The sequence below is a fragment of the Pygoscelis adeliae genome, unplaced genomic scaffold (assembly GCF_000699105.1).
Source record: "Pygoscelis adeliae isolate BGI_AS28 unplaced genomic scaffold, ASM69910v1 Scaffold402, whole genome shotgun sequence".
Classification (NCBI taxonomy): Eukaryota; Metazoa; Chordata; class Aves; order Sphenisciformes; family Spheniscidae; genus Pygoscelis; species Pygoscelis adeliae.
The window spans coordinates 5,739,206-5,751,035 of NW_008824411.1; positions in this window are offsets into that span (position 1 = coordinate 5,739,206).

The following is an 11,830-nucleotide window of genomic DNA, read 5'->3' on the forward strand; positions in this document are numbered from 1 at the left end:
ACAGAAAAGCCTGTGGGAGAACTGGGCAAGTGGGAGATAAATTAGTCTTAATCTCTTTCAGCTCTGGCACGCAACTGCCAGAAATGCAGTAAAGGTAAAAAGTCTCTCAAGCCTTTATTTTCAATTCCAAAGCAAAAGAAAGATGGCAACTCACACCATCAAAGCTCCTTCTGTACACAGCACTGCCAGAAAAACATGCCTTTCCACTTCCTCTCAGCTGGATCCATCCTACCTAAGGCGTATGACTGACCCATCTGCTCAGACCAAAAAGCATCCTGCCCAGTTATCTTGTCTCTGACAGCAAACAGCAGCAATGCCTAGGGAAACAGTCCAAACCCATTAGCTAGGAAATGTGCTTTAGCTGGTTCTTAGCACTTACACACTGCTCCCGCACAGAGCCAGACCAGGAATTTTCCTGAACTCTTAGAAGGCCCGGGCAGGAAGGCTCCCATCCTGGGCATAGGAGGGCACATGCTAGTGATGTGACAGGACACAAGAGTGGTGATGCCAGGAGGGGACAACCTTTCTCTGGAGTGTGAATATTATGACAAAACAGAAACTCCAACCTGAGGAAGCAGAGAGTGCAACGGATAACAACAGATCTGTAGAAAGAAGTGATGTGGGCAGACCATGGGTTGGAGAGATCATTTAACCTTCTGCAGTATGCCTCTCTTATTAGAGAAGTTGAGATGTAAAGATCCAGGCTTTCAGATCTGGAGCTCTGTGGACCCCTCCCTGCTGTTGGCTAGGATGGCAAACATAAGATTGGCATTTCCCTGATCTGGTACAGCAGCTTATTTCACAGCAGTGGTGGAGAACATCCTTTTTGTTAGGGCAGTTAAAACTAGACTGGAAAATGTATTGTTCTGTAAGCTATAGAGCAACATGACGCTTAGTTTCTTTTAGATTTGCGTCTTACTGCTTCTACCTGAAATAACCACCATGCCTCCTCCGACTTGCCATCTATTGTGAAAGATCCACCCTGGACAAGAAACTGCCTGGGCTGCAGCCAGTCTGGAGCTGCTCTGGGACAGCTTGGCCAGCCCATTCATCTGTGCTGTCTGTCTGTCTGGCTAGTGTGCACAGAGTGACTGACCCCTTGCTGCTGCCAAAGAGCTGAACTCTGCTTAACTCTCCCTCAGTGCAGTCTCTATCATGGGTCTCTCTCATCTACCTGGCAGCCAGAGCACACAAACCTCTAGAAACTTAATTAACTTTCAAACTCTGCGCACATCTTTCAATGGTGATCGCACTTGGCCAACATGTCATGAAGTTATTAGAGGGAGGAAGAAGAGACCTGATGAATGCATGGATAGGTAAGGCAAGATAAAACTAATTTCCTGAGAAAGCCAAAGGAAAACAAGCTGAAAGGAAAAAAGAAAAGTTGACTGTAGGGAACAAATCTGACAAGTGACCTTGGAAGGCCTCTTCCACCTTTAGCTCCCGAGAAGAAACGGTCTGGCAGAAGCTGGCGGGGGTTGCACAACAGGGAAATTAGAGGGGGTCAGGAGCTGTAAGCAGCATTTTTACTGGATCAGTAAGAGTATCATGGGTATACGACCCTTGCATTTCAGATACAGTGTATCTGTGACATTGCTGGCTTGGATATCCTTCATCTTTAACTTGTTGCCGAGTTGTGTGGAGTTTCACAATACCAGGAACTATGCAGTTAAATCCTGTGCATGCCTTGGAACATTAAACTCAGTTTCTGGAAAACGAAGTGATAAGTATCAAGGGGCAAGAAAACTAGATTAAGCCCAAGTCCTGGACAGCATAAACACACAGGAACATGGATTGCAGAGACTATAAACACACCTCCTCTTGTGAAATACTGCTCTTACACAAAGGAGTGGCTCAAAATTCGCAAAAAACACCTTTGTTCAGAACTGAAAGTAGAAACTTAAATGATCAAGACTATAAACTATTTGCTTTGCATAAACACTTTCTGTCTGAGCTCTCGGACTAGCACCATTCAAAAGCCAAGTTGTATGTGTGTTGTCCTTTGGAACCAAAAAATAATCAAGACATGAAAAGTTCAAGATGGTTAAATGTTTCCTCCAGAGGCTGGGGATTAGAAGTCTAAGCAAGTAGCAGAGGAGGAAAAAAAAAAGAGTTAAATAAAAGAAGAAACTCTTAAGTGACCTGACAAGGGAAACTTAAATCTTATTTTTAAGGGGTTAGGTTGTACTAAAGCTTGAAAAATTAAATCCACAGCTGTCTCCAGAGGACTATATCTCACTAAGAAAGCTTCAAGTAAGTTTATCATGTATCCAACACCTAGACATTGGACCTCAGGGACCACTAGGATAATATTTCCTCTGGATTAGCAAGAAAGCTAGCAAGTGACATTTGTATGAGACTAACTTTAAGTTTAAGGGGTTTTCTTATTAGAAAATGATAAATGAAGAATGAGCATACTGGGAAGGAAAGTTCTTGCAGTTTGTAAATCTAACACATCCCCACTATTTCTTTAAAATGCACTATCTCCTAAATTAGTTTTATTTGGTGACATCAGTAATTTGATGTTTTTATGTCTATCATCCTCCCAGTGAGGATCAATGTGTTCTTTATGAGCAATATTTTTAATATCGTAATCCCCTTTATGAGGAATGCTTTTAATTTCAGAGACCATGAGCACTGGCATCGAGACAATATAATGTATGTGAAAAAAATTCAAGAACAAAACTATAGGAAACACAGGATGGATCTGGCACAATTACAGTGCTTTCCTTCTTCTGGGATTCTTCAATACTAGCCAATAAAGCCCAGGATATGCTGGAACACTATTAATTAACTCACCTCGCTGTGCCTTGCCACAACAACTGATATGCCCCTGGGTTCCAGGGAAATCTTATGAATCATATGAGATGCAATACTTAGCTGGACCTGGGTGAACTAAGGACAACTTTAATATGTTAACTTTGAAATCTGAAATCCAACAGTGAATTCAGTTTTGTACAGAAGGCACAAAATAAAACTCAGACACCTATACAAATGCCAGTGTTGGAGTTTTGTAGGATAAAGCACTTTTTATTTATGTATTTTGCACTTTCTGTGTCTGTCTAAAATACACTGGTGTGAGGAACAGACCACAGGTCCCTACAGCAAAATGCCTACAGTCTGTGGATGGGCTACTGTAATCTAGCATTATCCCATTCTGCCCACACAGCACATCAGTGACAATTGTGTTTTCCAGTTCTACGCAAAATCCTGAGTTACACACCTATGTGCTACTCTATGCCCGTACAGATGCATATGTAGGAGGTGTAATGAAGAAAAGGCATACATAGCAAAATTAAATGGGGAAAGTGAAATGAGGGGAATTATTACCTAAACAGCTTACAGATGGTAACTAAATTAGTTGAAAGCTGAAGGATTGTTTTTTCAACGCACAGCTCAACAGCATTGTAAAACTTCCATTATTGTAACCCAGAAGCTCATGAGAAACAGTAATTACCAGAGCTGAACTCCGGGGCTCTCATATTTTCTTACCCACGGGCCGGCCAGACCAGCCCCCAATCCTTCCCCCAGTGCTTTCCAGACTCCTGGAAAGTACAGCTGGGAGGGTGAAGAAATATTCTTCACGCCATGTTCCCTTCCACCTCTCGAGTCTCCTGTTGCCCCCCATACACCTTGTTTTGAATACCATCACCTTCCTCTTCTGACACAGTCTCTTCCAGGCGCCCCATACACTCTCCTGCTGTTCCTTCACTGTGTTTCACAGCCAGCAATCCCTCTGGCTGTTTCTGTGCTGAGCCGGCTAGGATAGCACCTGGAATGCACACTGCTCCAGAGCTCAGGTTGCCTGCAAGTAACATCCACTCTTGTCAGAGGCATTTTGGAAAGCTCCTCAGTAAAAGATATCTTGCCTGATATCATTCCACCCAGAACTGATGGCCTAGGTGGAGTACGAGGTGGGGTCTAGGCAGTAAGCAAGTGCACCCTTAAGGCTCTCCTAACTGTGAGGGAAATGCAGCCACAGCCCCCATGATGAGCCTTCACTCTCTGCATCCTGCTTGTCATTGGCTCCCAGCTGTCACATAAGCTACATTTTTTCATACAGCTGACTCTGCTGTATATATTCTTCCAGTTTCCAACCCAGCCACATTGCCACAGATAGTTCTGGGAAGACCAAATAGGGTGAAGGGGCAAGTGCACTAAATCAAACAGAAGTACAGCATCTGCTTGGGTTCCTGATGAGTCTAAAACTGACTCATCATCCCCCCTACCCAGTGGACTACTTCCTCTATTATTATCAACCACGATGTAAATAAAACAAATTAGCATACGAACAGAACCCGTGAAAGAATTTATTGTACACTCATCATCCACATTCTCTTTCTTAGATTTAAAACCAGGAAGGACTTCCATGACCATCTAGTTGGCCCTTCAGTATAATACACACCAAAGACCCTCATCCATAGACCCCTGCATCAAGACCAGCCTTATTACTACCAAGCGGAAGGACTACTTCATCCCCATAAATGGTATGAAGTCATCCTTCTTACCTATTCAGCACTGGAAAGACTTCAGCTGAAGTACTGTACCCAGGTTTGGGCATGGCTCTTCAAGAAAAACATGGGCTGACTGAGTAGCTTTGGTACAAAAAAGGAATGGTTTTCCTGCAATAACAGCAATTCAGTCCTGGAACAGGTTCCCCAGGAAGACTATAATGCACATCACTGAAGATGGTATTAGTGATAGGAATAATATGGGTACAAATTATTTGGCTTGAGGCAGGGGGATAGACTGAAAGAGGCTGACTCAGCACAATTTGCTATGAACCTATGAGTCTGTTTAAGCTGGAGCATTTGTTTCACAAAGGCATCTACTCCTGACATAAAGACTGGTAATAATGGGGAAGCATCCAGTCATAAATCCTAAGGTAAGTTATTCCACTGGTTAAGTGCTATCCCACTAAAATTTTATGCTTGATTTCAGGTCTGAATTCATCTAGCTTAAATGCCTCTCCTTGTGCTTCCACTCTGCTACGCTCCTCATGTGCTTTGGTTAAGATTAAGTGGAAACAAATACACAGATGCTGCTATCTACAAAAGGAGCAGGATTTGCCCTGATATGAAGAACAAGGCTAGTGTTGTACAGGATAGTTCAAAAACTTAATGAAAAATATTTTGCCTGTAAAGTGTTGTGCAAAATCTTCATTTTTTCTAAGGAAATGGCCATTGTCTGAGATATTTATAATGAATTGTTGGAAACAGAAATTTCCCTTTTGAATCTGTTTGAAATGAGTAACTTGCTTTAAGTCAAATGTCACCTGAGCAACGCCACTTCAGCTGAGGTACTCATTCCTTACTCTCCCTTTGCTTTTTTTGACAAAAACTGAAAAAAATGGCAATTATTTTTGAGTGAAGTAGAAAGAATTTGATGATCACATGCAGAATCCTTTTCTTTTGGAGGGGAGGGATGAGGAAGAGGGGGAATTCCTGATTTATGATAGAATATAGACTTGTTCAAGTGTAAAGGAGACCCTTTCTTGAAAACACTTAAGCTGGCACTTAACTTTATTACTGTGGCAAAATTAAGCATGTGCTTGAGTGGTTGCAGAGTCAGAACCATAAAATGTCATAGCCTTTATAGCTATGAGTCTGCTTTCTGCCTGCTGCATCTAATAAACATTAAGAGGTAAAATTCTGTCCCCATTGGGGTCAATGGTAAAACTCTCATTGACTTCAGCAGAACCAGGATTTTGCACAAGAAATCTCCCTCATTGTCACTGGGGCCCACAAGATGATATTAGCAGAGAGAGGCCATCTGTTCACTCTTGTATGGACACTTTTATATTTAATAGTTCTATGTTTTCCTTAGTCCAATTAAAATTAACCCAAACTGAAAGCACATCATTGGCTCTTTGGATCGGGATACTGCATTTCAGGTTGTTTGTCATAAAATAAGCAGAAATGAAATACACAAATTCTAGTGCACCGTACATACTGAACATACACACACAGAACATACTGATGTGTAGATGTGGCACTTAGGGACATGGTTTAGTGGTGGACTTGGCAGTGTTAGATTTACAGTTGGACTCGATGATCTTAAAGGTCTTTTCCAACCTAAATGATTCTATGATTCTATGAAAATACACAACATGCTGTTCTGTGTTCCTCATAGCAAAATTCCCTCTTAAAGGATTGATCCCTTAAGGAAAAAAAAGGTAATGTAGCACCATTATGCTACATTTTATGTCTTCCAACACTTCTTAGATCAGCCTTGCTTAGGACATGAGTAAACTGGTATTTTTTCCACAAGGAGCAACCCCCAAGTCTCAAGTCAGGCACTGAAAGTCTATGTAGATGGTTGCTTTGCCACATCACTAGCTGCAGCTGAGCTTGGGTACTGTATTCCTGCCTTGCAGGCTTGTGCAGGTCTGCACACGCAGAGTTTATAACACTCCAGCTGCTGAGGAGCACTGAGGCACAAGATGGCAGAGGTCAGTTTACCACCAGGTGGATATACTCACTCAGCCAAGAGAATGAGCATACAAGGCCATCAAACAAGATCACTTTCATGGAAGTGAGCAATTCTGATTTGAATAAGCCAAGGCAGAAAACAGTATACCCTTTGCTCCATAATGTCTTGTTAAAAGAAAGCTCTGCTTCTCTATGAAGAGGTTTGCTTCTTTTCACATTTTTAAATTTTTCTTTCTACATCTGAAACAACGAAAACCTACAGCTAATATTCTTCACTGGTTTAAATGAGCCACAAATTGATGCATTTACTTAGGTCAGTGTTGAATTAGATATATTATAAGATACAAATCAAGCTCTCCATAGAGACTCCTGTTTTCATTTTTGGGAAGTCTCGTGTTCAAGGATAACAAGAGCATCCAGTATTTACCAGCATGATCATGTGTCATATTGAAAATGCCCTTCTCTTGTGCAGATGTCCCTGTCACTGCTGATCAAAAAGGCATTCAAGAATCACCTTGATCTGTGTCCCAAGATTAATTTCATCCAGAAGAGTTAAGACAGACTTTCCCTTTGCATATCAGATTTTGCTTTGCCTCGTCTCACTTCTTCCTTCCAATATAAACTTTTAAGTCCAGGGTTTATTACCTCCATACCTCAATCACTTACTATGTGACAGCACATCAGAACAACATCATCTCCGTCCCCCACTGAGCAGCACAATCTAATCACTTAAAATGTTTCTCTGAAAGTCATCCTTTCAGATTGCTGTACTTTATTTTAGGTAATAAAAGGCCTTAAGGAGTTTTATATATAGTTCATTTTTACAAGGTCTCAGAAAATATCCCTTATTCACTATTTTTCCCTTGAAATCCACGCATATTCTTTTTTCCTGAGAGCAAGATGCAATCTTCGATGGAGAGATTACAAATCTCAGGGTTCCTTTGGTTTCTTAATTCCACAAGACAGAAATTAATCTATTACATTTTAACAATTCCATTTGCTATAGAAAAGCAATGGTGGTTATTTAGTTTGAATTTTTTTTTCACAATGATGTAAAAAAATCTGTGTAGGATTCAGTGAAACTTTGAAGAAATCAGACCCCAAGGCATTTTCAACATGCAGTCTCGTGGTTATATACCTGTCGTGGTTTAACGTCAGTCGGCAACTGAGCACCACACAGCCGCTCGCTCGCTCCCCTCCCCTGGTGGGATGCGGGAGAGAATTGGAAGAGTAGAAGTGAGAAAAACTCGTGGGTTGAGATAAAAACAGTTTAATAATTGAAATAAAATAATAATAATAATAATAATAATGTAATAATAATAATAATACACAAAGCAAGTGATGCACAGTGCAATTGCTCACCACCCGCCAACCGATGCCCAGCCAGTCCCCGAGCAGCGGCCCCCCCAGCCAGCTTTCCCCAGTTTATGTACTGAGCATGATGTCACACGGTATGGAATGTCCCTTTGGCCAGTTTGGGTCAGCTGTCCTGGCTGTGCCCCCTCCCAGCTTCTTGTGCATCTGCAGCCTTCTCAGTTGGTAGAGCATGGGAAGCTGAAAAGTCCTTGACTAGTGTTAAGCACTACTTAGCAACAACTAAAACATCGGTGTGTTATCAACATCGTTCTCATCCTAAATCCAAAACACAGCACTGTACCAGCTACTAGGAAGGAAATTACCTCTATCCCTGCTGAAACCAGGACAATACCAAAGGCCCATATAAAGCTCATTGAAGACAATGGAAACATCTTTTTTGACTTCAAAATCAGGCTTAGCATCAGTACTTTTCAGTCATAATGAATTTGTTTTATACTAAGAGAACAAATAGGAAGAAATAAAACTAAGTTACCATGAGACAGTATGGTGGGTGTTGTTCTGATGTCACAGTGTATTCTGTCTATCTGGTTAAGAACATTTGGCCACATCTTGAGAAAAAAAAAGAAAAAGAATCTCAATTTTTTTTCATAAAAGTGTGCTTCCTCAATGACGTTAAACAGGGTTTTCACTTTTTTTAATGCAAACAAAGAACAAGAATATTGTTCATTTCTTCATCTACACTTATTCTATAAAAATGTTGTTGTCCAGTTCTTCTACACTTATTCTACCACATATTTAACTTGAGAACACTGCACAGTTCTCTTTCCTCTTGTTCTGTTTACCCAACCCACCTGCTTCGCTCCTCTCTCACCTAACTTCTCTTCATACAACTTCCTCCACCGTTCTCTTCCTGTTCTGCTTTTCTCTGCAACTCCCATGCTCTTTTCCACCCTTCTTTATATTCCTTGACTAAAAAAATCTTTTATTCTACCTGACTCTAGAACAGTATTACAACTGCTCTAAGAAAAAAACACAAAACCCCAAACCACTCAAACAAAACAAAAAAGGAGAAACCCAGAAATACTGCACATTCCAGCTTCTCTTTGCAAATCGACCACCCTTCTGTCTCAGGTACCACTCTTTCTTTCTCCTTGTGTATGCTTCTAACACGCTGGTGAGGGGAATCTCCAGGGTGCCGTGGTAATGCCATAAACCTCATCACACTATAACAAAAGGGACATAAGAAATTTTGCAAAGCAACATCAACAGCTCAGGGAAAGGCTGTAGAACCAGACCTCGGGTGGCATTTGTTTTACAATTTAATTTTAAAAGAATCTACCATGCAATGCAAGGTTTTTAGTGTTTGTGCCATGTGGTTTTCCAAACCCAGCATCAACTGGTTGTCACCGACAGATAAAATTATATGATCTTGGTGCTGCTTGTGGCTCAAGTGCTACAAAGCTGAGCTATTTTCATTTGGACTCTGTCAGGCTGAGGTAGGCTGTGCTGTCCTTTCAGGCCCTGACAAACAGCAATTTTAGCCCAAACGTTGTGGCACGCTTAACTGCAATAAATGTTCCTTTTCTCGTATTTTTCAGGTCTCACATTCTTTTGTATCATTCTCATCTTGTAACCTTTGACCTTCTTTTTCACAGTTGCCAAAGAAGGGCAATGAAGCTGGTGAAGGGTCTGGAGCACAAGTCTTATGAGGAGTGGCTGAGGGAGCTGGGGTTGTTTAGCCTGGAGAAAAGGAGGCTGAGGGGAGACCTTATCGCTCTCTACAACTACCTGAAAGGAGGCTGTAGCGAGGTGGGTGTTGGTCTCTTCTCCCAAGTAACTGGCGATAGGACGAGAGGAAATGGCCTCAAGTTGCGCCAGGGGAGGTTTAGATGGGATATTAGGAAAAATTTCTTCACCTTCTTCACCAAAAGGGTTGTCAAGCATTGGAACAGGCTGCCCAGGGAAGTTGAGTCACCATCCCTGGAGGTATTTAAAAGATGTGTACATGTGGCGCTTAGGGACATGGTTTAGTGGTGGACTTGGCAGCGTTAGGCTAACGGTTGGACTGGATGATCTTAAAGGTCTTTTCCAACCTAAATGATTCCATGATTCTATGATAGGTCTCTATAACTATTCTCCATTTGTAGGCATATGTGACCAGATTAAAAAAGAAATTCACAGTAAAATAGATAGAGATTGTCAGGTACTTAGTACTCAGGAAATATCAGACTATTTATTTACATGACTTCAGAGTTTAACATTTGGCTCATGCTTATCTGAAGAGCTGCTGAAATCACTGAACAACTGTTGCTCTGATCAGATAGTCATATATACATTTTTCTTTATGACAGTCATTAATAGAAAATATTACTGTGATAAAAAATAGAATAAGGATAGTAACAAAAATGTTATGTTCTAGCAATGTTTTGTAAATTCATCGCTCTAAGGTAGCACTTTATATTTCACAGGATACTTTCTTTGTCCATTTTCTATTAAAACAAAGGCAGGGCACAGTATGGATACCACAAAATATTTTTTGCTGCTCTGTTACAGATTATGAAAATATAAAAAATTTCAGTGTTCAATAGGAGCAGTAGACATTAAGTATTTATTCTTAATATTTTATCACAATAAAAACAGAAGCTTAGGTACCTGACTATTATTTATTTCTGTATTACCCCTATGACTCTGGGTAGACAGCCATTTCAGTTGTATGTAATGGGGCTGTAGTGCAGCAAAGAGCACTCCAGAAAACAACGCATGCATGGATCTGCCCTGCATCTTATATGTAACTGCTGTTAGTTGCTACAGAGTAGTATTGTCCTTTTATTCTGAAACCCAAACAACAATCCACACTCCTCAAATAACTCTTGAAATAAATAATCTCTGCAAATCCCACAAAAGTTTTATTGAATTTTACAAAAACAAGTAGAAATGAAAATCCTATTTTGAGAAAGTACAGAGAGTTCAAAAAGCCAACAAGACACTGCTGCCTCTAGTTGTATGTGTTAGCCATTTACTTTCTAACCAGACGAACAGCAGGACCCTTAGGCAGCTGGGGATGGGCCTGGTTTACCTCTATCATGGGTATTAGAACAAATAGCTCAGAGGAATCTCCATTCGGGACTGGATCCTGCTCTGATACAAACTTTGGTTAAACTACAGACCATTAAGATGGTTTCTGATACCTCTTGGATATGATGTCGTTTGCTTGTTCTGTAGAGTGGCTGGGAAACAAGGTAAAGAGACGGAGGATGCAGGTGCTGGCTGTACGATATAACATATCCCCACACAATTTTGGATTTCCAGCCACCTGGCTGAGGCTGGAGCTACAGCAGTATTGCCCACACGCCTCCTGTGGATCAGCAGGTGAGCAACAATGCTGCTGACCCAAGAGGAAGATTGTATTTCAAAACATCTTGCTGACCAAGGCTGACTTAAGGCTGGACTGAGCTAAGACGTGATGCTCAGGAAAAGTGACAGCTCAGATGGCCATAATGGGGCAGGACATGACAACAGCCCCTCTTCAATCCTCCCCTAAACACTGCAACCAGGAACATAAAGTCCCTTTATTCCTGCTACTTGCAGCTTCCTGAAGTACCATGTATGAAACAGGTAGATCTCTCTGTAAGGACAGGACTGTTTCTTGACTCCCTCAGGGCTCAAGGACCTGTGGCCATGACCTACCCGGACCCCTGCTTTCCTCAGCACCGTTAACTTTGCTGGAGGACCAGCCTCGCCCAGCCTGCCCTGTGTGGGTCCTGCAAGCTGCCATGTCCCACTGGCCCTCCCGTGAAGAAGCAGGCAAACCCTGAGGCAGCAGGGGGGTATGGTAACGGCCCCGCGGGCGTGCCGAGGCCTGTGGTGCAGCCCCGGCCCAAAGAGGGGATCAGCTGCACCCCCTGCTCTGCGAGGGCCCTAGGCCCGGGGAGCTTACCTAGCGCGGTGGGCAGGGGCCGTTGCCCGGTCACTGCACCCAGAGGGGGCAGAGGGGGCCACGGCACGGCACCTCCATGGGTGCCAGCAGGGTTCGTGGCCCGGCCGCCAAGTAAGGCGGGGACGGGGCGGGGAGGCTGCCTCAC